Below are 27,184 nucleotides of genomic sequence, written 5' to 3' on the forward strand. Positions count from 1 at the left end.
TAGAACTTCTGTCAATATTCAAGGTAAGAATCAGCAATTAAGAAGGCTGGGAAAGAAAGAGTTTTAACTGACAATAATTTGTTTTGTTTTAAGACTTTGAATTTACTCTTAGGCATGGAAGGAATGGTGGCAGTTCTGTTTAACATTTTTGATGCATGAAAAAGAAAAAAAGATATATACTTGGAAAAATTTTTTTTCCTAAACTTGGTGAATGGTCCTTCAATAAATTCATTAGCCATGTTGAATTTTGTTGTCAGAAATAAAAATAAAATGAAATATAAAGATGACAAAGTTAAAATAATGTAAAGTAATGACTAAAAAAGACATTTTGAGAGTATTGGGACACTAATTATTACTGAATATTGATAATTTATCAGAGTTAAACTATAATGTGGTCCACTGCACTGGTAAGAAAAAATGTATGATTAAAAAGTTATGAAAACGTGTTTTTACATTGCTTTGACTAAAAATAAGTTTAGCGATAAAATATTTTCAATAAGTAATACAAGATTCAACACATGTTTTCAGTTTAAGAATATATATATATATATATATATATATATATATATATATATATATATATATATACATAACTAATTATGCTAATTAAAATTATTATTAATGAAAACATCTGCAACTAGTGACTTTGCCTTTTGCAAAATGAAAGTTTGGGAGCGAATTTATTCAAAGCAGGGAAGCATGTGAAACAACCAAGCGCTTGCTGGAATCAACCAAGCATTGCGACCCAGCAGGTTTAACCCAATGACTGAAACTCCCCAATGGTGTTTAAAATGTGATCAAATAAACCAACAAAAATTACCCAACAGTCTTAACACAGCATTTTGGATTAAAAAATAACCCAGCATTATTTAGAGAGTAGGCTGTATAATATCCTTCCATAAACACAGACTTTACACAGAAAGAAAAATAGCTACTTATTTCAGAAATATTATTGTAGGTTGCCTCCCATCTGCACCCACAGTACCCCTCAGCTTACTTCTTTGACACACCACTGGCTTAGTTGAACTCAATAATCAAAAACAAAATCTCTGTGGCAATAAAGCTGTAGCCATGTTTATTATCACTGAGATGACAAATGTAAGGGGGGTTCAGGGGCATGGTCCCCCAAGAAAATTTTGATTTCTATGATCTACATATGTGTATTTTAAGATGTTCTGAAGGCCAAAAAATTAGATAACAATAGCTTGAAAACCATGTCACTCTGCACCGCTGCGGATTCAAGAACACAGTGACACAAAGACTAAAAGACGGGATGAAGCCGTAGCCGAAGCCTTGCGCCAGTTTCATATGTTTTAAAGGTGAATCACATATTTTTTTTAGGGGGGGCTGAGGCATAAGTTCATAAAAAAGAGCCTAGTGACGCCCATGGTTATGACAGTATTACTTGATCAATTTACATTAAACAGCTATCTCTGATGTAAATATGTTTTGTTTTTTTTAATTAAAATTAACTATGCTATAATGTTCTGCACCTAAAATAAATGAGCATGGCGTGTGGTCCGTCCAGTACTAATATTCAGTGTAATGTTTTGCTCAACGCTATGATAGAGCGACCAGCTTAGTAGAGAACAAGTAACCAATAAGTAGGCTAACATACCTGTATATTTCGCTTTCTTTTTTATATTTCCTCTTTTTACTATACTGAGCCCCTGATGGCTTTGACCTCTTCATGATGATGAAACTAATGCTGCCTTCATGTGCTATCGGAAGTTTCCTACTTCCCACTTCAGAAGTCGTGATTACGAGCTTGTTGTGTTCAGGTGCTTTGTTGTCGGAAAGAATGGAGGACGCCAGGTTCATACTTTTGTGTGTCTTGGGAAAATGTTTTTTTAACACTATAACCATTTCAGTCATTTCCCGGTCCCAGAAAATATTCCCGATATATCCCGATATTGAACGCGCGATCAGTTTAACGTTGGGAATGTGTTGTCGCGTCGCCTCTCGTGCATCTAACAGACAGGAATGTGCTTGTTCGCTCGCGCCAGTGAAAGTTGGAAAGTTGCCTAATTATTTATGACGGATGGCCAATGTGTCAAAAAGACAGAAGCCCTCTGATACAGGAATATAAAGGAATAAGGGGATAAAGACAGAAGTAAAGTGATGAAATGAATTAACAGTTTATCTAAATGCATTATCTAAATATGAATGTTTGCTCATTAATTCCAGTTATTTTTATCTTAAACTTTATGTAAGCAACTTAATAGCCTAATGTTTTTACTCAGTTGTGCAATTGTAAGGGGATATATGGTGTTTGTAAAATTTATTTTCTGAAATTAGTAATGATATTTGTATACAGGTTTATCTAAAATAGCTACAAAAAATAATGCACACTAAATATAAAAAATTCTTAAAAAGTTTAATTCATGGTGAAAAAATGAGGATGCATAGTTTAGTGGAGGATATACATTTACATTTACGCATTTGGCAGACGCTTTTATTCAAAGCGACTTACATTGCATTCAAGGTACACATTTTTTTACATTTTCTCAATTCTTGCTTTCCCTGGGAAACGAACCCATGACCTTAGCATGTGTGTGTGTGTGTGTGTGTGTGTGTGTGTGTGTGTGTGTGTGTGTGTGTGTGTGTGTGTGTGTGTGTGTGTGTGTGTGAATCATTTATCCATCACATAGACATCCAACAGCTTGCTATTCCCATGATGGGATTAGAAGATAGTAAAGATTCATATGGATGGTGTCAGGGTTGACTTCGAGCCTTGGAAAAGCTTTTAGTGACTCTGTGTCCCGATAACAATTTGAATTTATGTCTGTTGGTAATAAATGAGTCCCTTCTTCATGAGGTTCTACTCGCTGTTACGCTTGTAGAACAAAGAGGAAACACGTCATGTGACTCATCTTGTCCTTGTGCTGGTTTTGAGATAACGCAGATAAAGGGGGAGAGATGTTGTCTCTGGGCCAGTTGGGGCATCCTTGATTAGTTTTACGATCGGTTCAGGTTTCGGAGAGGGGGTCTCTGGAATGCTTTGTTGTGTCGACTCACTGCTGGAATATAGGCTACATATTCCTACAATATTTTCATATCTATCATATTTAAGCTTCATCTCTTGTCCAAAACTCAGTGTACTGTCTAAAATAATAAATATGACTGCTGCATATTTGCACTTAAATCGATACTTCGCTACAATATATCTGTTGCTGTCCAGTGGGTCATGCAGCTTTGAAGTAAGCTGATGGGTAATGTTGGTGCAGATGCGAGGTAACCTTTGATGAGAGAGTTAATTTTTCATAAACACTTTAAGAATCCGTCCAGCAGCGAAGGAATGTTATTCTGCACAGAACTGTGGAATCACTTAAAGCGGCACTGGTTGATCTTTGGGTGACCAATCAGTGGAATGGAGCGTTTCATGTCTGCCCACAAGTGGAAATCAAATATTCTATCCCTGAACCTAAAAATATAAAATCAAAACGAATTCTCTTCTTTTATTTTATTTGACGAAACAAAATATTTATAAATGAGCCGTTTGATATTAAATCGAAAAACGAATGAACGCAAAAGTACACAGACCCCAAAAGATACATAAACCCTTTTTATTGATTTATTACAGATTTGGTTGTTTCATGAATATAGAAACAAATGTTTATAATTGTCATTTCAGGCTAGACAATGAATTGCAAATCTTCTACAACTCACATCATCTTCACCTGCTTCATTATGCAATGTAAGATAGTTATTTTAATAATCAAGTCTAAAACATGATCAAATCATAAAAAGAGCCTGTCGTTCATGGCCTATTGGATTGTTCTACTTCTTTTTGGTTTAGTATGCATACATGTTGTTTCTGACTATCTTTGTCCTGTCTTCTCTCTTTGGGGCCGAACCCATATGACAGCTGCACTCATGAGATCTGCAGACACTATAAACTGCTCTCAACCAAACGCGGAGTCTCTCCTACAAGCGCTCAGAGAGAGTGTCTTCAACAAAACTCAAGTGCGGCCAGTTATTAATCCAAGAACGCCTACAAATATCAGTTTGGGTTTCATTTTGCATGCAATTTTAGATGTGGTGAGTACATTTCCATATATACCAATCCCAGTGTGCAGTGGGATTACGTCGATACTTTAATTTTTTTTCAAATGGCTAAATAGAAATTATGGATGTTTTTCTCTTTTAGGATGAAAAAGCTCAAACCTTGGAAACATTTATCTGTCTGTGGTTTGTAAGAGCTTTACACATCTATAATAAACTGTCACCTTGCTGTTTATTATTTGCATTCAGTTCCTAAAATCTTAAATATGTTATTTTGATACTCGTGAAATTGTTTTATATATTTTTTTAAAAATCTATATTTTTGTTTTGAAGGACTGGAACATTGAAGGTTTGAGCTGGGATCCTGTTGAATGTGGAACAGACAGAATCACACTGCCAAGAAAAAAACTCTGGAGGCCTGATATTGTCATCAATGAATTGTGAGTTCCAAAATACATCATTAAATGAGGCGTATTATGCTTTTTTATACCCTACACAACTTTCTTTAGTGTATAAGGTTGCCTTTTTGAAAAGGGTCTGTAAAGTGACAAATCACAAATTTACTAATTTTAAATTGAGTTATTCTCAATTTCAGTGTCACTGTTTCTAAACTCGCCTCCATTATAGTCTTCAGTTCCCTTTCATTTGGTCACTCTCTTCATCACATCAGGGAGTGACCAGACAAACTGGGATCTCGCTTGAGAGTTAAGCATGCTAAGGCATCGTTCATGGACACATCATGTCCCCACTGCAGAAACATGACCATCGCTGTGTTAAGATTAAGACTGAAGTACTGGTTCCTGGTTCCCAGAAGTGATGCGCCTTACAGCCCCTCCCTGATGCATTTATCTGAGGATGGATCTACTTTCTCAGAGATTGGGCCCCATATGGTACCCGCATCCAAATCTCTGGAATCTCCACGAGGTTCCTGGTCTCTGGACCTCTATGAGGTTCCTCTATGTGTTGAAGTGAAACATGTTTACTAAGTGGTGTTCTTCCCAACAGGAAGTCCCCTAGAGATGCTTGATTAGGACTGTGCTTTCCTTCCTGCAGCATAGGTTGGAGTGAAGGCTGTCTCCCTCCACCCTGAAAGTGTATTTTGCCACGTTTACTGTGCATCACAATGCAGTTGAGGGCAAGTCCATAGGAAAGCTTGACCTGATCATCAGGTTTCTGAGGGAAGCAAGAAGGTTAAATCCTCCTCAACCTAGTTCTATACCCTCTTGTGACTTGTCTCTGGTGCTGAGAACACTTTAGAGAACACCCTTTACTGTTGAACCTTTACAGTCAGCTTAGTTAATAATTCTGTCAATGAAGACAGTATTGCTGATCACACTGGTTTCATCAAGAGGGATGGGGACCTGCAAGCATTTTCGGTCAAAAAAATTGTGCCTGGAATTCGGGCTAGCTGATTCTCACATCATCCTGAAACCCTGCCTCAAACCAGAGGAAAGGCAAATCAAACATAAGATCTCCTTCTCAACTCACATCTTTCTCCTAGACAGAAATGAGATCAAGTGAACATCAAATTGAGACATAAGGCTGTCTCCTGCTTCTCACATGTTTCTACTGAGACAAAAAATGACATTCTCTCATGTTTATCTCCTCTAAAGTTTCATAAGAGATCTCTGTAACATTTCGCACTGTGCTCAGATTATTCTCCTTAACCAGAGACACTCACACTCTCATGTTTATCTCCTCTAAAGCTTCATAAGAGATCTCAGCTACATCACTCACTGAGCTCAGATTATTCTCCTTAACCAGAGACGCTTACACTCTCACATTTATCTCCTCTAAAGCTTCATAAGAGATCTCAGCTACATCACTCACTGAGCTCAGATTATTCTCCTTGACCAGAGACACTCACACTCTCACATTTATCTCCTCTAAAGCTTTATAAGAGATCTCAGTAACATCACTCACTGTGCTCAGATTATTCTCCTTAACCAGAGACACTCACACTCTCACATTGATCTCCTCTAAAGCTTCATAAGAGATCTCAGTAACATCACTCACTGAGCTCAGATTATTCTCCTTAACCAGAGACACTCACAGTCTCACGTTTATCTCCTCTAAAGCTTCATAAGAGATCTCAGCTAAATCGCTCACTGTGCTCAGATTCTTCTCCTTAATCAGAGTCACTCACAATCTCATACTCGTTTATCAGATTTTTCTCCTTAGCTAGAGAGACTGGATGGTTCATATTTGTCTCCTCTAAAGTTTCAGAAGAGATCTCAACAACATCACACACTGTGCTGGGATTTGTCTCCTTGGCTAGAGAGACTGGATGGCTCATATGTGTCTCCTTTAAAATTTCAGAAGAGATCTCAACAGTATCACACGCTGTGCTCAGACTTTTCTCCTCAGCTAGATACTCTGGAACTCTCCCTCTTTTCACCTCTAAAGTTTCATTAAAGGGTTACTTCAGCGATTAGCATATGGCTTTATATCAGTAGAAACCCTGGAGTAAATTCGAATGATTGTGCTTACCCCCTCATATCCCCCTGAGACAAGAGATTTATGCATTTCACCTGCACTGAGCCACAGGATCCGACGGGTTGTCCGTGAAGACACAGGTCGATCCTCAACCCAAATTAAGGCCCTTACTGATGCTGACTGCAGCCCAATAACCATAAGACGTCATCTGCTAGAGAAGGGCTTCAAGAACAAAAAACGTCTTCAAAGGCCACGTCTCCTCCCACTACACAAACTTGCCCGTTTAGAATTCGCAGGGGAGCACCAAACATGAGACATTGAAAAGACTGGTGTTGTGGGCTCGTGGAGGGTTGGAGCCGACTCTCGGAGCACTTGGGCGGACTCTGGGAGCGCTTGGGCGGACTCTGGGAGCGCTTGGGCGGACTCTGGGAGCCTCACAGGCGCCTCTCCGCTGCAGATTCCATGGCTGGGGACGCGGGAGAAGTGTGCCTCAGGAACACACCCATTGTACTGGAAGTCTGGTTAGTGGGTCCGGTCTTCTGTTACGGGCTTTTGTCCCAAGGAAGGAGATACCAAGACTTCCAAACTCAAAGACTCTTTATTAACGATATACTTGACTTCACCAGAAACATAGAGCACTTTCGAGACATGAACAACAACAATGTATGTATAACGGAGACCGGACAAGGAAGGACTGAACACGAGGGAACTAAATACACACACTGATGACTAGACAAACGAGGGGAACAGGTGAAACAGATGACTAGACACAGCTGACATAACTAAAGCTACAGGGGACTGAACAGTGGCGGGAAACTCAGAACAAAGGAACATGTGACAAAACAGAAAACCAGGAAGTACAGGGGGAAAAACACAGGAGACACAACTCTGGCACTCTCATATTTGTCAAACAAATTATGTGCCCTATGCACATAAACTGTACAGCTTTCTTATTGTATCAACAATTAACCTTATTTCCTGAGGTCTCTTCTAAAACTATAGAGGAGATAAATGTGAGAGCTTCAGGGTCTTTAGTTTGTGAGAAAAGTCTGAGCGCAGTGTGTTGTTGAGATATCTTCTAAACGTTCTAAACTTCAAAAGAATCTTCAGAGAAGACGTGTGAGGGCTCCAGTGTTTCTCGCTAAGGAGAAAAGTCTGAGCACAGTGTGTGATGATGTTGAGATCTCTTATGAATCTTCAGAGAAGACAGGTGTGAGAGCTCCAGTGTTTCTCGCTAAAGGAGAAAAGTCTGAGCACAGTGTGTGATGATGTTGAGATCTCTTATGAATCTTCAGAGAAGACAGGTGTGAGAGCTCCAGTGTTTCTCACCAAAGGAGAAAAGTCTGAGCACAGTGTGTTGTTGAGATATCTTCTAAACGTTCTAAACTTCAAAAGAATCTTCAGAGAAGACGTGTGAGGGCTCCAGTGTTTCTCGCTAAGGAGAAAAGTCTGAGCACAGTGTGTGATGATGTTGAGATCTCTTATGAATCTTCAGAGAAGACAGGTGTGAGAGCTCCAGTGTTTCTCGCTAAAGGAGAAAAGTCTGAGCACAGTGTGTGATGATGTTGAGATCTCTTATGAATCTTCAGAGAAGACAGGTGTGAGAGCTCCAGTGTTTCTCACCAAAGGAGAAAAGTCTGAGCACAGTGTGTGATGATGTTGAGATCTCTAATGAATCTTCAGAGAAGACGTGTGAGGGCTCCAGTGTTTCCTGCTAAGGGGAAAAGTCTGAGCAGTGTGTGATGATGTTGAGATCTCTTATGAATCTTCTCACATGTGTAAGAGCTCCAGTGTTTCTCGCCAAAGGAGAAAAGTCTGAGCACAGTGTGTGATGATGTTGAAGGAGACAAATATGAGAATGTTAGAGTTTTTGTCTCAGGAGACAAGTGTGAGAAACAGGAGACCTGAGCAAAAGTCTCAATTTAATGTTAATGTATCCTCATTTATGTCTTGCAGAAACATTTGAATTGTTAAAGGTTTTTTCCCCCCTCTGGGTAGCTTATATGTGATTCATCTATGCCATTTCAATCAAGCACAATACATACAAAGAACACAACAACGAGTGGTGTAGTCTACGTGATACGCAGGTATACGCCGTATACCCACTAGGAAAGGACAAGGATTTCCATATACCGACTTAAAAGAGCGTGAGGATACGTAACAATATCATTTTGTGACAGAAATTTCATTCATAAATTCACCACGTCTGTGTTGCGAACACAGACTGTGGTTGCGGTTGCAAATCACTAACCAAATGTGATATTGATCTGACGTCATCTACCAAGGAAAATAAGTTGCTTGGCGGAGTTTTTTGGCACAAGTTTGAAATTAACTAACTAATGTAAAAGAAGATATGAAACGAAAGTAGACTCTTTGAGTGTTTTCGGAAGCCTGCCCGTAAAGCTACAGCAGCTTCGCGTGACACTTCAGCTGTAGCAGATGACACGGACGTTACAGAAAATCCAGTGCGACTCGAAATTGACCAATCACCGCAACCTTTCTGCACTTTGATCAATAATTCGCATGCGTCCTGAAGCTCACTTGCTCATATCTGAGGTAAATAATTAACACCATTACCGCTTACCAGTGGTGGAATGTAACGAAATACAAATACTTTGTTACTTTACTTAACTACATTTTTCACGTATCTGTACTTTACTTAAGTAGAATAAATAGTGCATACTTTTTACTTTTACTTCGTTACATTTTGCAGCAGTTATTATACTTTCTACTCCACTAAATTTTGTAATGTGGACGCAGAGTCCGAAGCAGAATCCATTTGCAGTGTTTTTATTTGAGCAGCAGCAGAACAAACAAATACGTGAGCCAGGCAATGAGTCAATTTCTAGCAAATCAGTCCAATCTGTTAACAAAATCCAAGAGAAAATCCAAAGGCAGAGTGGAAGGCAGATAGCAGGTCAAAACAGATATCAGTCCGAACAGGCAACCAAGACAGGAGGGATAATCAGGTAAACGCAGTATAAATAGGCAGATACGTACACAAGGAAGGCAGTCAGGCAATCAGGAGAACGCTCAGTATGTCAGGGTGGCTGGCAATACTTCGCAAAGAGTGCCTATCACTTCTCTGGCTAAATAGTCACCAAACAGGAAGTGACAGTAGAAGCAGCAGAGGGAGTGGAACCAGGTCAGTATTCGGGAGATGGCTCCCTCTGCTGGCGTGGCGTTACAGAACCCCCTTCTCTAGGAGCGTCTCTTGACGCTTTCCGAGGCCGTCCCCTTGGTCGTGGTGCTGGTTGGTCAGGTCTGGCTCGATGAAATTCCTCGATAAGAGATGGGTCCAGAATGTCACGGGCAGCTACCCATGACCTTTCTTCAGGACCGTAGCCCTCCCAGTCCACCAGGTATTGAAGCTGGCCCCCTCTGCATCTTGAGTCCAACAACAGGTTCACCTTATAAGCAGGAACGCCTTCAATGTCCAATGGTGGTGGTGGGTCGAGCTTGATTGTTGGGGCCAGGCTCCACATGAACTGGTTTCAGGAGAGAGACGTGGAAGGAGGGAGATATACGGTAGTTAGCAGGAAGCTCTAGTTGGTAAGTGACCGCATTAATTCTTCTTAGGATCTTAAATGGGCCAACATACCTTGGGCTGAGCTTCCTGCTTGGTAGCTGCAATTTTAGATCCCTGGTGGAGAGCCAGACTCGTTGTCCAGGCTGGAAAGGGGGATGTGGGCGACGGCGTCGGTTAGCCTGCAGTTTCTGAGCTCTTATCGCTCTCTGTAGATGGACATGAGCACTATTCCACACCCTCTCACTGTGTCGGATCCAGTCGTCCACTGCTGGGACTGATGAAGGTTTTCCGGACCAGGGGAACAAGGGGGGTTGGAAGCCTAAGACACACTTGAAGGGGGTTATACCTGTAGATGAGTGGACAAGTGAATTTTGGGCATATTCGGCCCAAGGCAGGAACTCTGACCAACGGTGTTGATCTCTGCTACAGTATGTACGGAGATACCGGCTGATTTCTTGATTAAGACGTTCCACCTGGCCATTTGCTTGAGGGTGGTAACCGGAGGTGAGGCTGATGTTGATATCCAGTTGCTGACAGAAGGCCCTCCAAACTTGGGAAGTGAATTGGGTTCCTCTGTCACTGACTATGTCTTCAGGTAGACCATAGTTTCGGAAGACATGATGAAATAAAGCTTGAGCGGTTTCCATGGCTGTTGGGAGTCCCTTTAAAGGTACCAGACGGCAAGATTTAGAAAAGCGGTCAATGATGACTAGGATAGTGGTGAATCCATTTGAAGTAGGCAGATCTGTGACAAAATCTATGGTGAGGTGAGACCAGGGGCGTTTAGGAATAGGTAATGGCTGTAGGAGGCCTGAGGGGAATTCCTTGGGGGTCTTGGATTGAGCGCAGACTTGGCATGATTTTATATACTTGGTTAAAGCTTGTGACATAGCTGGCCACCAAAAGGAAGTTTTCAATAACTGGAGGGTGCGAGAAATGCCAGGATGACCTGAAGCAATGGATGAATGGACCCACTGCATGACACGGAGACGTAAACTTGAAGGTACATATTGTTTGCCAGGCGGGCAGTTGGCGGGTGCAGGTTCGACTTGTTGTTCTTTCTGAATTTCTTCCATGATATCCCAATGTACAGGAGTTATGATGAGGGAAGGTGGAAGAATGGGTTCAGGAGGGGTGTTGTCAGTGGGGAGGTCATACTGTCTGGATAGAGTGTCGGCTTTCCCATTCTTACTGCCTGGTCTATAGGTTACAGTAAAAACGGGAGAAGAATTGTGACCAACGGGCTTGGCCTGGGTTCAGACATTTTGCATTTTTTATGTATTCAAGGTTCTTATGGTCAGTAATGATCTGAAATGGATATGTTGCACCCTCTAGCCAGTGACGCCATTCCTCATGGGCGGCTTTCATGGAAAGAAGTTCCTTGTCTCCCACATCATAGTTCCTCTCAGCTGCTGTTAGTTTCTTGGAGAAAAATGCACAAGGAAATAGTTTGCTGGGCTGACCATGGCGCTGGGACAGAACTGCCCCTATTCCACAATTGAACGCGTCTACCTCGACGATGAAGGGCAAATCAGGATCAGGATGCTTTAAGATGGGGGCTGTAGTGAATCTCTCCTTCAGGGACTTGAAAGCCAGGTTGGCGTCATTTGTCCACCGCAGTTTTGCAGGTTTTCCCTTCAAGAGAGAGGTCAGGGGTGCAGCTATCATGCTGTAGTTACGTATAAAACGTCTATAGAAGTTCGCAAATCCCAAAAATCATTGGAGTTCTTTTACTGTGGAGGGCTTAGGCCATTCAATGACTGCTTTCACCTTGGTTGTATCCATTTTCACCCCTTGATGACTGATGTGGTAGCCAAGAAATGAGGTTTGCTTGCTATGGAATTCACATTTTTCTGCCTTGACGTAGAGTTGATTTTCCAGCAACCGCAAAAGGACTGTTCTGACGTGAGTGATGTGTTCTGCCTCTGTCTTGGAATAGATCAGGATGTCGTCAATGTATGCCACAACATATTGGTTCAATAGGTCCCGAAAGATTTAATTGATGAAAGATTGGAAAACAGCAGGTGAGTTAGCCAGGCCATATGGCATTACCTGATATTCTTAGTGCCCCCTGGTGGTCAGAAAGGCAGTTTTCCATTCGTCACCCTCCTTGATTCGGATCAGATTGAAGGCGCTTCGCAGATCCAGCTTGGTGTAGATGGTAGCTTCACGCAGTTGTTCTAACGCTGAGGGAACTAGTGGAAGGGGATAGCGAAATTTTACTGTTACCTTATTTAATCCTCTGTAATCAATTCAAGGTCTCAAGCCTCCATCTTTTTTCTCAACGAAGAAAAAACCGGCAGCGGCTGGCAAAGTGGAAGGTCGAATAAAACCAGAACTCAGGGCCTCCGTAATGTACTCCTCCATGGCTTGGCTTTCGTTTAGGGATAGGGGGTACATTTTACTCTTGGGAGGCATGGCGTTGGGCAGGAGATCAATTGCACAATCCCACGGACGATGAGGTGGTAACTGAGTCGCCTTGGTTTTGCTGAAGACCTCCATTAAATCCTGGTAGCAGGCTGGGATTTCCACTTTCAGGCTGGTCTCCGGGCTTTCTACACGGGTTGCTAGGCATGGAAGGGGGTTTGCAGTGAAACAACGATTCATGCAGCAATCAGACCAATGAGTTAGCTCACCGTGCTTCCAGGAGATGCTTGGGTCGTGAGTGTTCAGCCACGGAAATCCGTGTAAGAATGAGGTCATGCTTGGTAGAGTCCATGAGGTACAGAGAGATGGATTCTTGATGAAATAGCCCCACGTTGAGAGTTAAGGTTTTTGTTTGTTGAGTTATTCCTTATCCAATAGGTGTATCGTCAATAGCTTTGATCTTGATTGGTGGAATGCAGGGTTGAACCGGGATGCCATATTTTAGAGCCAGGTCCTTTTTGAGCAGGTTCAAGGCAGCTCCAGAATCTATCAGCGCTGTCAAATGAACAGAGAGACTCTTAATTCTTAGGGTAACGGGAAGTGTAAAGGACTTATTGCTAAGTAATGCAAAGTGTTCAATATTTACCCTAGAGACAATTCAGCTCTTCTGTGGACATCCTGAGCTGCGTTGACCTGCCTCGCCACAGTAAAAGCACAGACGGAGCTGACGACGTATTGCTCTCTCTTCTTCAGAAAGTCTAGAAAAGTTGAGTTGCATGGGTTCCTCATTGACCGGGGTCTCTGTGTGCATTACACGGAACGAAGGGGCTACAGGACTCTGTGGAACTCCTCTTGTACCTCTTCGTCGAGGAGCTTGTCTCATGAGGTTGTCAATCCGTATTGCCAGACTTACATAGTCAGAAAATGATAAATCATCACCCTTGCATGCCAACTCAGCTTGTAGTTCAGGGCTTAGACTTCGCTGAAATATGGCTTAGAGAGAGATATCGTTCCAGCCGCTCTGGGCTGCCAGCGTTCTAAACTCTACTGCATAGTCAGCTGCTGTGCGGGTGCCTTGGGAGAGGTGAAGAAGTTGTGTTGATATGTCCTTGCCCCCTGCAGGATATTCAAACACTTCTCTCAATTGTTTAATGAAATAATCCGCTGAAGTCTTGATTCGCCCATCACTATCCCACACAGCCGAAGCCCAGTCAATCGCTCTCCCAGTCAACAATGTCATTAAAAACACACACTTCTTTTCCTCTGACTCAAACTTCTCTTTATGATGATCAAAGTATATCTTGACTTGAAGAATGAAGCCTTTACAATGTTCAGCCGACCCATCAAACTTGTCAGGGCGAGCAAGGCTTACCGTGGTTGGAGAGGGTGGGGGAAGTGAGCGGATGTAGTGAGTCAGATGTTCATTGACCGATCGCAGTTGAGCTAGCTGGTCTTGAAAGCCCTGTATGGTTTCATGTTGGTAAGCCAACGCCGCTTGCAGATTGGCTACTTCTGCTGGATTCGTTAGGGGCGAAGTATTCTGTAATGAGGACGCAGAGTCCGAAGCAGAATCCATTTGCAGTGTTTTTATTTGAGCAGCAGCAGAACAAACAAATACCGTGAGCCAGGCAATGAGTCAATTTCTAGCAAATCAGTCCAATCTGTTAACAAAATCCAAGAGAAAATCCAAAGGCAGAGTGGAAGGCAGATAGCAGGTCAAAACAGATATCAGTCCGAACAGGCAACCAAGACAGGAGGGATAATCAGGTAAACGCAGTATAAACAGGCAGATACGTACACAAGGAAGGCAGTCAGGCAATCAGGAGAACGCTCAGTATGTCAGGGTGGCTGGCAATACTTCGCAAAGAGTGCCTATCACTTCTATGGCTAAATAGTCACCAAACAGGAAGTGACAGTAGAAGCAGCAGAGGGAGTGGAACCAGGTCAGTATTCGGGAGATGGCTCCCTCTGCTGGCGTGGCGTTACACATTTCTGCAATGTTTCGTTACATTTTCGTTACATTTTCTGATCAGTTTCAGGGCTCGAGATTAAAGGGGGGGTGAAATGCTGTTTCATGCATACTGAGCTTTTTACACTGTTAAAGACTTGGATTCCCATCCTAAACATAGACAAAGTTTCAAAAACTAATGTTGGACGTTTGATGGAGTATTTCTGTGTTAAAAATACTCCTTCCGGTTTCTCACAAGTTTCGGCGAGTTTTTTTCGAGTATGGGTCTATTTGACGTTAATAAGAGCGGAAGGTCCTTGTATGGGCCGTATGGGCTCTTCTCCCGGAAGGGTGCGCGCGCGCGTGGCTAGAGGGAGAGAGAGGAAATGCACGCTGTAAACAGTCTCTCGGGTGCAGATCCAGTCGTCCGCGCCGCGCTCCACTTTATTCCTATGGGTGACGTCGAGCGACTTCAGCGCTTCAGCACAGCATTCCGGGAAGGCAGCGCTGCATTTGAACCGATTTGAACGCAGAAATGACGGGAAGCTTCAAGGTATCGCTTCAGTCGCGTCGCAAAGTGGATTTCCACGGTCACTGCTGTCACAGGACTTCACCAAATCATACCAAAGAAGTGTGTTTTTGACAGAGCGGTCCTGCTTTGGAAGATGCCGGTGAGTAAATCAACTTCAAATGTCTCTGCTATTGGCTACCGTCGCATGAGTAAACATCAGTCAACGATACGATCGCGTGCTTCGTCATTCAAATGCGCTAACGGTTACTCCATTGTTGTTCTGTATAACGTTACACTATTCTGACTCTGACGTGCAAAACCGTTTTGTTTGCTACCTCTAAGGTCTAGTCACATACAATAGTCCATAAACCGAATCATGTCCTCATAAACTGCACACAAAGGCCCCTAAATACAGTCCATACCACAGAGACGGACATCCTGCTGTTGCCGTTTCTCCTGTTCAATTTATTTCAGCCTCAGATTTGATTGTGGATCATTATCTGTATTAGCTGAGATAGATGGGTTTCTCCACGCTTGAGGACGTCATCGCTTTGCGCTCTTGTCATTCTTTAGCTCCGCCCACACGATACGCCTCCAGGCGCTCGGTTTTTTCCGGAAAGACTCGGTACAGCCCATATTTCTTTTATAAATATGATAAAACTAAAGACTTTTCGGAGATATGAAGGATGCAATACTACTCTATAGGTACTCAAGATTGACATGAGATTGACTGAAACTGAGTGTTTCACCCCCCCTTTAAGGCTTGCCCGGATAATAATATATAATGTATGTTATTAGCTAATGAACTGACGGCGCTGTTGAGGCTCGCGCAGCCTCTCGAGGAGAAATGGAAACAAATCAGCCCCGCTCACACAAAGAAACTCAGTAACATACTGCATTAAAAATTCAAAATGTTTAGTTTTTATATTTTATAATAGTTAAAAAAAATCACATGACACGACCAACGAGTGTAGTTTTCCTGAATACCATCACGACAGAAAATGTGACACTGATTTCATTTGACAATTCCATAAACAATGATTTAACATCAAGTCACTTACATTTTGTTGATTGCTTTATTGCTTTTGTTCTATTTCAGCAGCAAAAATATTTCCAAGATCAGATTTCCACATCCGAACCATAACGTATTGCACAGCAACAGTGCGTTACTGACTCAAAGATTCAATGCCCTATTCATAAACGACTGCCTCATTTATGAACGAATCAGCCGTTTGAACGAATCGACTCAATGACTCTCTCATAAGGATTCACCTGCCGCCATCTACTGGTGGTTTAGTTAACTTTTTTTAGTTAAAGGGGGGGGTGAAACACTCAGTTTCAGTCAGTGTCATGTCAATCTTGAGTACCTATAGAGTAGCATTGCATCCTGCATATCTCCGAAAAGTCTTTATTTTTTTAATAATTATATAAGAAAGATGCGCTGTTCCGAGTCTTTCCGAAAAAAGCCGAGCGGGTGGGGGCGTATCGTGTGAGCGGAGCTATATAATGACGTGTGCACGCTGCTGCTATTGTGTTGAGTCGAGTGCGTCGTAAAGCTGTGTCATCCCTAACAGCGGGAAAAACTTTATTCAAAATAAAAATATGGCTTTTAATCAGATACAGCCATACATCTATGATCCGGAATCAGACCCAGAGGCTGCAGTTGAACAGGAGCAGCAGCAAAAACGACTAGAGCAGGACGTCTCTATGTGGTACAAGTTATACACTAACTATATAATATGCTTAGCGACTTGTGTTATTTACATATTTATACTTGAATTATATCGTCGTATTTTTGTCTTTGAAGGTGTACATGTGAGAAGTGCAGATGTGCACGTGTGTGTGTGTGTGTGTGTTTACGCGTGGTTTGTGTAGACAATTGTAACGTTATTAAGCGGACTGGTTTTGCACGGCAGGCTAAGTTAGTGTTTACATAGAAAGACACGGAATAGTAGCTCATTTAAATGAAGAAGCGCGCTTATTTAGTTCAACATATTTCCCCACTCTTTGTGTATTGTTGTTTGGAGTGCTTTTACAATACACAAACATAAAGTTACACATATAGTGGCCAGCTAAACAAATGTACACGCACTACACATCGCATGCTCCATTGATCAATTTCTATATATAGTAATATATATAGTAACTATACGTGATCATGTTTGGGCTACTTGATGAGCATAGGCAAAAACACAGACATTTGAAGCAGTCTAACTCACCGCCTGCGGTTCTAACGTTGGGACCTTTATTGTTGGGACTGCTCCATCCTTCAGCATTAGGCGATTGGAAAATCCGGCGTCGAGCTGGGCCTTGTTTATGAAACAGTCGGCACCGAAATGCAGCGAACAGATATAAACATTCGCGCAACTCAGTTGCTGATCCGGAAAAGCAAATTCCATCCACTGTTGCCTTACCGCGGGGTTTTTGGGGAATCTGTGCAGGACTGTCTTGGTCTGGCAACCAAAAACGCACTTTTTGATGTCATTGTTAATTGTGCACATTACCTGTGCAGCGCAGCCTACGAGCCAGCGCTTTGATGGGCATAGCCTGTTGCTTTCGCTCTCTCCCTCTCTCTCTCTCTCTCTCACGCTCTTCCAGTAGAATTGTCCGTAAGGCCCATACAAGGAAATTCCGCCCCCATTAACGTCAAAGGGGACGCATGATCGCAAAAAACTTGCCGAAACTTATGACTAACCGGAAGTAGTATTTTTGACAAAGAAATACTCCCATCAAACGTCCAGCTTAACTTTTGAAACTTTGTCTATGTTTAGTATGGGATTCCATGTCTTTAACAGTGTAAAAAGATCAGTATGCATGAAACAGCATTTCACCCCCCCCCCCCTTAAAACAATCTTATAGCATTATTTAGTGCAGTTGTAATTTTTCAGTGTTAATTATTTAATTTGATTGGTAACAACCCTATTGTGTCTTATTTTAATTTAATTCATAAATATGAAGATTTAAATACATCAAAGCTGACGAGAATGTTGCTTCAGAAAAATGACATTTAACTTTGCAGATAACCAGAATTGTAAGTCAGAACGTAAACTAGGCAACAGATGGTAAGAACAATTACATTAACCCAAAACGAACTAAATTAAAATGCCACCGCTCATACTGTTTTCTTCTTTTTAATTATTAGAATTAGACATTAAGAGAATACATTTTTATGCAAGTACTTTTACTTTTAATACTTAAAGTACATTTAAAATCAGGTACTTTTTACTTCTTACTTAAGTAGGGTTGTCGTTGTAGTACTTCTACTTTTACTAAAGTAAATATATTTCTGGTTACTTGTACTTTTACTTAAGTACTGAGATTTAGTACTTCCTCCACCACTGCCGCTTACATTACATGTTTTATTGAACTATTACATTGCAATCGGACAAAACGAATAGTTCCTTTTCTAAACAAAAGCGCCCCAAGTCCGTGTTTCTCACACTGTTCGTGTGAATCGCGGCACAGTTCTGCACACACACACACACACAAAATACAGGCAGTTCAATGGGGGACGCGCATCTTTTAAAGGGGCAGCGCTATATTCCTCCTCCAGGTATGGTGTGGTTCTGGTGCGCTTCCTGGTCCGCATGACAGCTTTCACATTACCAAATTTTCATAAGAACTGTGCCCTGTTCTGAACTAAACTGCAAGTGTAAAAACTCTGAAACTCAGAAGAAAACAATCTTCAAGCTACAGTAAAGCTCCCATGTATAACGGATTGGCACCTCAAAATAATGTGTGTGTGTGTGTGTGTGTGTGTGTGTGTGTGTGTGTGATGGGTAGGTTTAGGGGTAGGGGTATTTGTGTGTCTGTGTCTGTGTGTGATTGGTAGGTTTAGGGGTAGGGGCATTGTGTGTGTTTGTTTGTGTGTGTGTGTAAGGGGTAGGTTTAGGGGCTGTGTAAGGGGATAGAATGTACAGTTTGTACAGTATAAAAAACATTATGCCTACGGAGAATCTCCACAAAGATAGTGAACCAGGTGTGTGTGTGTGTGTGTGTGTGTGTGTGTGTGTGTGTGTGTGTGTGTGTGTGTGTGTGTGTGTGTGTGTGTGTGTGTGTGGTAAACAGAATACAATGTTATATCTCCTTGTTATTTCAGATGATGAGAGAAATGAGAACTTCTGACCAGCCTTGTCAACAGAAAGTCAGGCTAGGGAATTTAAAAACAAGCATTGGTTAGAGTGGAGGCTGGAGGGACAGTAAATTAGGCAGATAACCACTGATAAAACTTGTGTTCCAGGTACCATTTTCATATAACATTTAAGGTTAAATATAGCTCTTAAAGGTATAGATCACCCAAAAATGTAAATTGTGTTATAATTTCCTCACCCTTAATTTGTTCCAAAACTGTGTGAGTTTCTTTCTTCTGTTTAATGCAAAAGATGATATTTTGAAAAATGTTGGTAAACAGACAGCTGGCAGCATGCATTGACTTATAGTCTATATTTTTTCCTACTGTGGAAGTCACTGGGTGCTGCCAACTGTCTGATTAACAATATTTATCCTTAAATGTTATATGAATATGTCACCTGGACCACAGGTTTTTGCTTAAAATGAGCAAAATAATCTGCCAAAGGGGGGAGAGAAATAGTCAGATAGTTAATTCAAACAGAAAACAAGATTATTTTTCTTACCCCAATGATAGCGGAATCCCTTCAGCAACCCAGGGAGTAACATTAATGGAATGTAAGCTTATTGATAGATGGTTTAGAAATAACATTACCTTTTGGCGGCAAGCTTTAACTACTGAATATGCATATGAACGCATTCTTTATGCATTAGTGAGTGTGGTGGTGCCTGTTGTGTGTTGGCGTATGAGGCTGATATGGGGGGGGGGGAATCACTACAAAAATCTAGACTACACCACTGACAACAACCTATGTTTACATGCATGCAAAATGGGTTTGTACAAGATAAACTTTGTAATGTTAAACGAAGAACAAAAAGGTTAAGCAGTAACCATGAAGCACTTGTACACTATACTATTTGTTATAAAGCCATAATATCTTGTCAATAGCTATAATAATAAGTATAATTGTTGTGATTACAGCATAAGTGATAACCGAGCCCCAGACACCTATTATGTTTATCTTTACAACAACGGCAAAGCAGAAGATCGGCAGCCACTCCATGTGATCAGCTCCTGCAACATGGACATCTACACCTTTCCATTTGATATTCAAAACTGCACGTACACATTTGGCTCATACAAACACACAAGTAAGTAATAACTGTTTTAGCTGTCAATTAAAATATATAATCATGATTAATAACATGCTAACATGTTTTTTTATGTGGATAGCATAATAATAAATAGCATAAGCAGACTATTAAACTCGAAAAAGCAAAAAAGTGCTCTTGGCATTATGCTCACAAAAGAAATGGTTTCTCAAAAATGTTTGTGATTGATGCAAATTAATGTAATTTCTCCCTCTACAGTAAGAGATGTTCAGATATTCTTTTCAGAACCAGCTGAAGCCACGTTACAAAAATCTCTAGAATACATGGAGACTAAAGGAGAGTGGCAACTGATTGACATAATCACTGGAGAAACTACCAACGCATCATATTTTAGCATGGGTGGATTGGACAGCTGGGATGATCTTGTTTACCATGTTTGTGTCACCCTTACTTCCTAAATATTGTAGTTGATAAATATTGCAATTACTAGCAAGACATTTTTTTACAAAGATTAAGTTATGTTAATTCAAAGTTAGTTCAGAATTTTTTTTCTTTCTTGATTTTTTTTCCTTTTTTTTCTAATGGTTGACACATATTAGGTTGTCCTGAAGCGCAGACCAACTCTATATGTGGTGAACCTCCTGATCCCCAGCTACAGCCTGATTACCGTAGACCTGTTCAGCTTCCTCCTGCCTCCTCAAAAAGTGGACCGTTCTACCTTCAAAATGACTCTCATCCTGGGCTACACCGTCTTTCTTCTGATCATGAACGATCTGCTTCCTGTTACAGGAGACACCATCCCTCTAATAAGTCTGTTATCACTGTATATAAATAGAAGGGTCCAAAAGTATTGAGTCCACTTGTGATACACTATAATGCCAAATGTATTGGCCCACCCCTCCAACTCATTGAATTCAAGTGTTGCAATCACTTCACTTCACGGCCACAGATATATATGTATCAATCAAGCACTAGGCATGTAGACGCTTCTACAAACATTTGTGAAAGAATGGGTCACTCTCAGGACCTTAATAAATGTTGTGCAATAAGTCCATTTGTGAAATGTCCTCACTACTAAATATTTCACGTTCAACTGTTAGTGGGATTATTAAAGTGTTTGCATTAATTATTTTTATATTAAATATTTTTATATTAGCTTGTAGTAAAAGCTTGCAACCACACCCTATTTGTAAAACATCTATTAAGCTTACATTAAATCAATGTTTTTTACAGCTAATTCCAGTAACGTTATTTACCGGGCCTCCGCTATCATTCACCAACATTTTCTTTTGTTATTCGGTCGTAATAGTCCCTCGATGAAACATCATACAGGCAGGAGTACTGTTGCCACAGCTCCACTATCCTTTCCTTCATTTTATAATTCCACCTAAAGTTAGCTGCAACATCCTCTCTCTTTCTTTTCGCTGTTTAAAAGCTGTACAACTAAAAGTGTCTGTGATCCGGTTGGTCCGGTTGGTTCCATGTGACAGAACCAGTAGTGAACCGATTAAAAAAATTAAACATTCTTTCTGTCGAGACGTCGTGAAATAACGCAGACCTGGATTCGGTTGTCGTATTCTATGACACACTATACGAGATGAAACCGCCTATACAGAGTCCTTACCGCAACCATGACTGAACACCTTAGGGATGAATGGATGAGAAGGCCAGGCCTTCTCATCCAACATCAGTGCCTGCCCGTACAAATGTGCTTCTAGAAGAATGGCCAAAATTTCCCATGAACACACTCCTTAACCTTGTGGAAAGCCTTCCCAAAAGAGCTGAAGCTGTTATAGCTGCGAAGGCTTGGCTCACTCCATATTAAACCCTACGGATTAAGAATGTGATGACATTAAAGTTAATGTGCAGGAAAAGGCAGGCATCCCAAAACTTTTGGCAATTTAGTGTACGTATCTAATATAATTCTAATATAAATGTAATACAAATTACATTTAAATCTCAGACTTTTGGACCCCACTGTACTTTTGGACCTATATGTGACATATGTGGTGTGGCAAGCAGAGGGGCGAGGGACCGCGAGAGCGGGCCGGTGACGAGTGGTAATGAGTACCAGCTGCGTGCACACCGGTCTTGTCTCGTGGCCAAGGGACAGGAGCATAAAAGGAGAGGCGAAGGCAGCGTAAGGGGAGAGAGGACCAGGCCTGGACTTTATGTTATGTTTTGTTTACGTTTTATTGATGTGTGTTTGGGCAGTCGTCCGTGAGGGGCTGCCCACATTATTATGTGTGTGTATGGGCGGGCAGTCATCCGTGATGGGCTGCCTGCGGGTTACTTTCGTTTTATTTATTTATTTTGGAATTAAAAAGTTGTTGAACGTTCACCGGTTCCCGCCTCCTTCCTTGGCCGCGAGACGAGACCGGTGTGTCACGCAGCTGGTACTCATTACCACTCGTCACCGGCCCGCTCTCGCAGTCCCTCGCCCCACTGCTTGCCACACCACAATATATATATTTAAAATTAAATCATATATATCAGTGGTTCTCAAACTATTCAGGCAGCCTTAATGAAATCAGAACATTCAAGTACCAACTATGGGCAAACTATGTTCCATTCTTTTTATTATTACTATTATCGATTTTTAAATTAACGTTTAATTTATTATTTAAAGCTGCAGTAGGGAGTTTTTAAAAAGCGTTGACTTAGCCTGAAAATTTGAACAAGCACAACTCACAGGTCACTCCCCCTTGCTCTCTGCTGAGCTACAAGCCATCGCTCCGCCGCTCATCCCCCTCCACAGCTCCTCCCCTTTCACAACAGAGAACGAACAGGATAGTAAACAAGCAGGTCCACCGATGATGGCAGATAAAGTTATGGCACATTCACTGGTACGGACATCAACAATATGATTTACATTGACTATGGCCTGCCCATACTTTGACTACAAACTTGGTCCTCAAAACATAACATATTTTGCAATACATGCAATGTAACTATATGACGTTGCACTATTTCTATAAGTAATAAATAGCTAGTAAGATAAAATAACAGTAACTAACGTTACAGTATGCAAGTAATTATTCTATCGATATGTAATGCTAAATAAGGTTTGCTATTACATTATTTCAACAACATGACCAGCCAGTGAATTAGTAGGTTTCAATAGTTGCTTTGCACAGTGTGGGATATTTTGTCTGTATGGAAGCTCTGAACCGCAAGGTGATACATATTTTTTTTCACTCAATTATGTCATTTTAACGAGATCTTATGTCGTTTTAACAACATCTTTTCTCATAATAGCGAAATGCTGTCGTAAAAAAGACAATTTTCTCGTAATAACAAGATGTTACGCCGTAAAAACAAAAAAATTCTCGTTAAAATTACATATATTTTATCCTAATAAGGACGTGTTGTATGATGTGTACAAAATATGCCTTTATCCACATTAGAACATTTATAAAGCATATGTGCCTTTGTCACACTTGTTTGAAAAGCAGAAGCAAGCTCAGCATAATCTTCCGCTGCCTGTATCAGTGGTAGTGCCCAAAGCATGAAATTGTTGTAGTTTATTGATGTAGCTTACAGTTCATAACAGATCCCCATCTTGAAAATGTACCAATTTTGACAGACCCTGGTCTAGCCACGAATATCATAACTATATATAGGCATGTAAGACATATATTTAAGACTTATTAATAGCAGAAATACTCTATAATTTCAGTTTCACTGGAAACAGGCCAGTGGGTTCGTTACACACCTCAGTCCATTCCCAGCATTCTTGGTTTGCCTCTTATTTATTAAATATACCACCAATTATTGACTAAACATTGATCAAAATAGTGATCAAAATCATTTCTGACCCCACTCCATGTCTTCAGACATATTGCGCATCTTATAATACAGCTATCGTATGCTGCTCACTTTTTATAGTAAACATATGAAATAATATATATACACTCTAAAAATACTTGGTTAAAAACAACCCAAGTTGGGTTGGAAATGGACAAACCCAGAATTTGGGATGTTTGAACCCTAGCAAATGGACCCATTCAAACAACACAATTTCTGGGTTTGTCCATTTTAAACACAACTTGTTAACCCAGCATTTTTTACAGTATATATATATATATGCTAAATAAATAAACTCAAATATACTACAACACTATACCATAAATGAAGGAGTAGGCTATTTTAAGTTGCTATAGGTCTACGGGGGAAATCGTCTCAAGTTACGTATGTAACCATGGTTCCCTGAGAGGGAACGAGACGCTGCATCGATACGCTAGGGGAACACCTCTGCGTGATGCGTCATGAAGCACTCAGAAACAGTCATTAGCTTCTGAAAAAGCCAAACAAATCGATCACAGGCATGCCGGGAGTATGGCATAACGACGCAGCGTCTCGTTCCCTCTCAGGGAACCATGGTTACATACGTAATCTCGAGGGAACTTCGAGCTGCGTCGAAATGCTAGGGGAACTCAATACCCACGCCGCCAGAGTCCCAAATGTCTGTATGTGTGAATTTAAACCAGAAACACCTGGGACCCCAGGGTAGAGGCCACATCTAGATTATAGAACCTCACAAATGTATGCGGAGAGGACCACCCAGCCGCATCACATACCTCTGACAATGAAACTCCCGAAATAAGAGCCATAGAGGCAGCCATACTCCTGATGGAGTGGGCGCGGACCCTCATTGGTGAAGGCTGTCCGGCCGACTCGTAAACGAGTGAAATAGCCTCGACTATCCACTTGCTAAGCGTCTGCTTTGAAGCCGGTTTTCCCTTACATGGGGACCCAAAACACACGAACAACTGTTCTGACTTTCGCCACAGGGCAGCTCTGTGGACATATGGATCTAGGGCCCTGACCGGACACAGCAGATTTAGCTTCTCTTGGTCTTGTTTTGTGAAAGGAGGCGGACCGAAAGCCTGCAGCATTACTGGTCCCAGCACATTAGTCGGGACCTTGGGAACATATCCTTCCCTCAGGAAGAGAAATGCTTTTACCATTCCTGGTGCAAACTCAAGGCAAGAGGGTGCCACTTACAGAGCCTGTAGGCCTCCTACTCTTTTCAGCGATGAAACTGCTAGAAGGAATACCGTCTTTAGCGTGAGGAACTTTTCTGACACTTCCTCTAATGGCTCGAAAGGGGACAACATAAGGCCTTCTAAAACTATGACCAGGTCCCAGGTAGGCACCCTCGAGCGTGCCGCAGGTCTGAGCCTAAAAGTACCACGAAGGAAACGCGTGACCCAAGGGTGTTTCACTAATGATGCGTTATCTAATGGAATATGATAAGCAGATATCGCCGACACATACACTTTCAGTGTCGAAGGGGATAACCCTGCAGAGAATTTTTCTTGTAGGAACTCAAGTACTGAACCGACCGGACAGTTAACAGGGTCCAAAGCCTGGCCCATACACCAGGCGACAAAAACTCTCCATTTGAGTGCGTAAAGTCTCCTTGTGGATGGTGCTCTGGAGTGCAACATGGTCTCTATCACCTCGGTAGATAGACCTGTGTTTATGAGCTGGGCCCCCTCAGGGGCCAAGTCCACAGTTTCCACAGCTCCGGACGGGGGTGCAGTACTGACCCCCCGGCCTGCGAGAGAAGGTCCCTCCTGACTGGGATTTCCCAGGGAGGACCCTCGAGGAGAGACTTAATGTCGGCTAGCCATACTCGGCCCGGCCAGAGCGGGGCTATCAATAAGAGCTGAGCCCCATCCCGGCGGACTCTCTCCAGCACTCCTGGGAGCAACGCCAGAGGGGGAAAGGCGTACAGATGCAGCCTCGGCCGCGTCTGTACCATTGCGTCCAGCCCCAGCGGGGCTGGATGTGTGAGGGAGAAAAATGCTGGACAGTGTGTTGTCTCTCGAGATGCAAACAGATCCACCTGGGCTCGCCCGAAGCAGATCCATAGCTCCTCCACCACCTCGGGGTCTCCATTCTCCCGGCACCACTCCCTGCCTCGACAGGGAGTCTGCCGCTCCATTCAGGACCCCCAGGATGTACATCGCCCTGAGCTAGAGCATCTTGCCTTGGGCCATGTTAGCATTTGATGCGTCAGCTTCCACAACCGACGCGATCTCAACCCCCCCTGGTGATTTATGTACGAGGCCACCGAAGTGTTGTCTGACTGAACTAACACATGGCGGCCCCGCAGGTCTGGGAGAAAGTGTTTGAGTGATTGGAACACAGCCATCAGCTCCAGCTGGTTTATGTGCCAGGAGAGCTGACAGCCGCTCCACAGACCTTGGACCGAGCGGCCACTCATGACCTCTCCCCAGCCAGTTAGGGAGGCATCCGTCGTTAGTGTTACGCGACGACAAGGAGCCCCCAGAACTGGACCTTGGGACAGGAACCAAGGATCTTTCTACTTCACTAAGGCACGTAGGCAGCGCTGCGTGACCTTGATCTAGCGAAAAGGGTTTCCCCTCGGGGAGAACCCCTTGGTCCTGAGCCACCACTGTAAGGGTCTCATGTACAGCAGGCCAAAAGGTATCACGTTGGACGCTGCTGCCATCAGCCCCAACACTCTCTGAAAGTGTTTGACAGTGAGTGAGTGACTGATCTAGCTTTATCTGGTTGACGGTATTTAGGATCGTTTTTTATCCTGGGCGGAGATAGCCGAGCCGACATAGTTCTCGTGTCCCAAACTACCCCCATAAAAGTAATGCTCTGCTGAGGTGCCAGCACACTTTTCTTTTCGTTCAACCTTAGCCCCAACACTCTCATGTGGGCAAGAACAGCATCTCGATGCTGAATTGCCAGCTGTTTCGACTGCGCTATGTTACGACCAGCTCGGTTTAAGCCGCAACATAAAAGAGGGATCAAACACCAACGTTTAATCAAATTAAATTATATTTATTTGTATTAACAAATATAACAATAATTACAAATAACAAACATAAGACTAGGGAAAATAAAGAAACAAAGATATAAACAAAATATTAAAGCTACATGATATAAGAAAGGTACAAGAAAGAAACTAAATGAAAAGCAAAGAGCCACTCCCGTGAGAAACTATCCCACAGAGAATGCTAACTCAAATGAAAACTAAGAGCACTTAAATACCCTAATCTACAAATTATCAATTAAGAAGAGGGTGTGACTCAGAAACTCCCACAGTCTGCCACCAATGGGTAGAGAGAAACACTCAGGGTCGTTACAGCTAACACCAGCCAATCGTCGATGTAATTGAGCACGCGGATGCCCTGGAGTCGCAACGGAGCCAGAGCTGCATCCA

This window comes from Pseudorasbora parva, chromosome 14 (assembly GCF_024679245.1).
Source record: "Pseudorasbora parva isolate DD20220531a chromosome 14, ASM2467924v1, whole genome shotgun sequence".
NCBI lineage: Eukaryota > Metazoa > Chordata > Actinopteri > Cypriniformes > Gobionidae > Pseudorasbora > Pseudorasbora parva.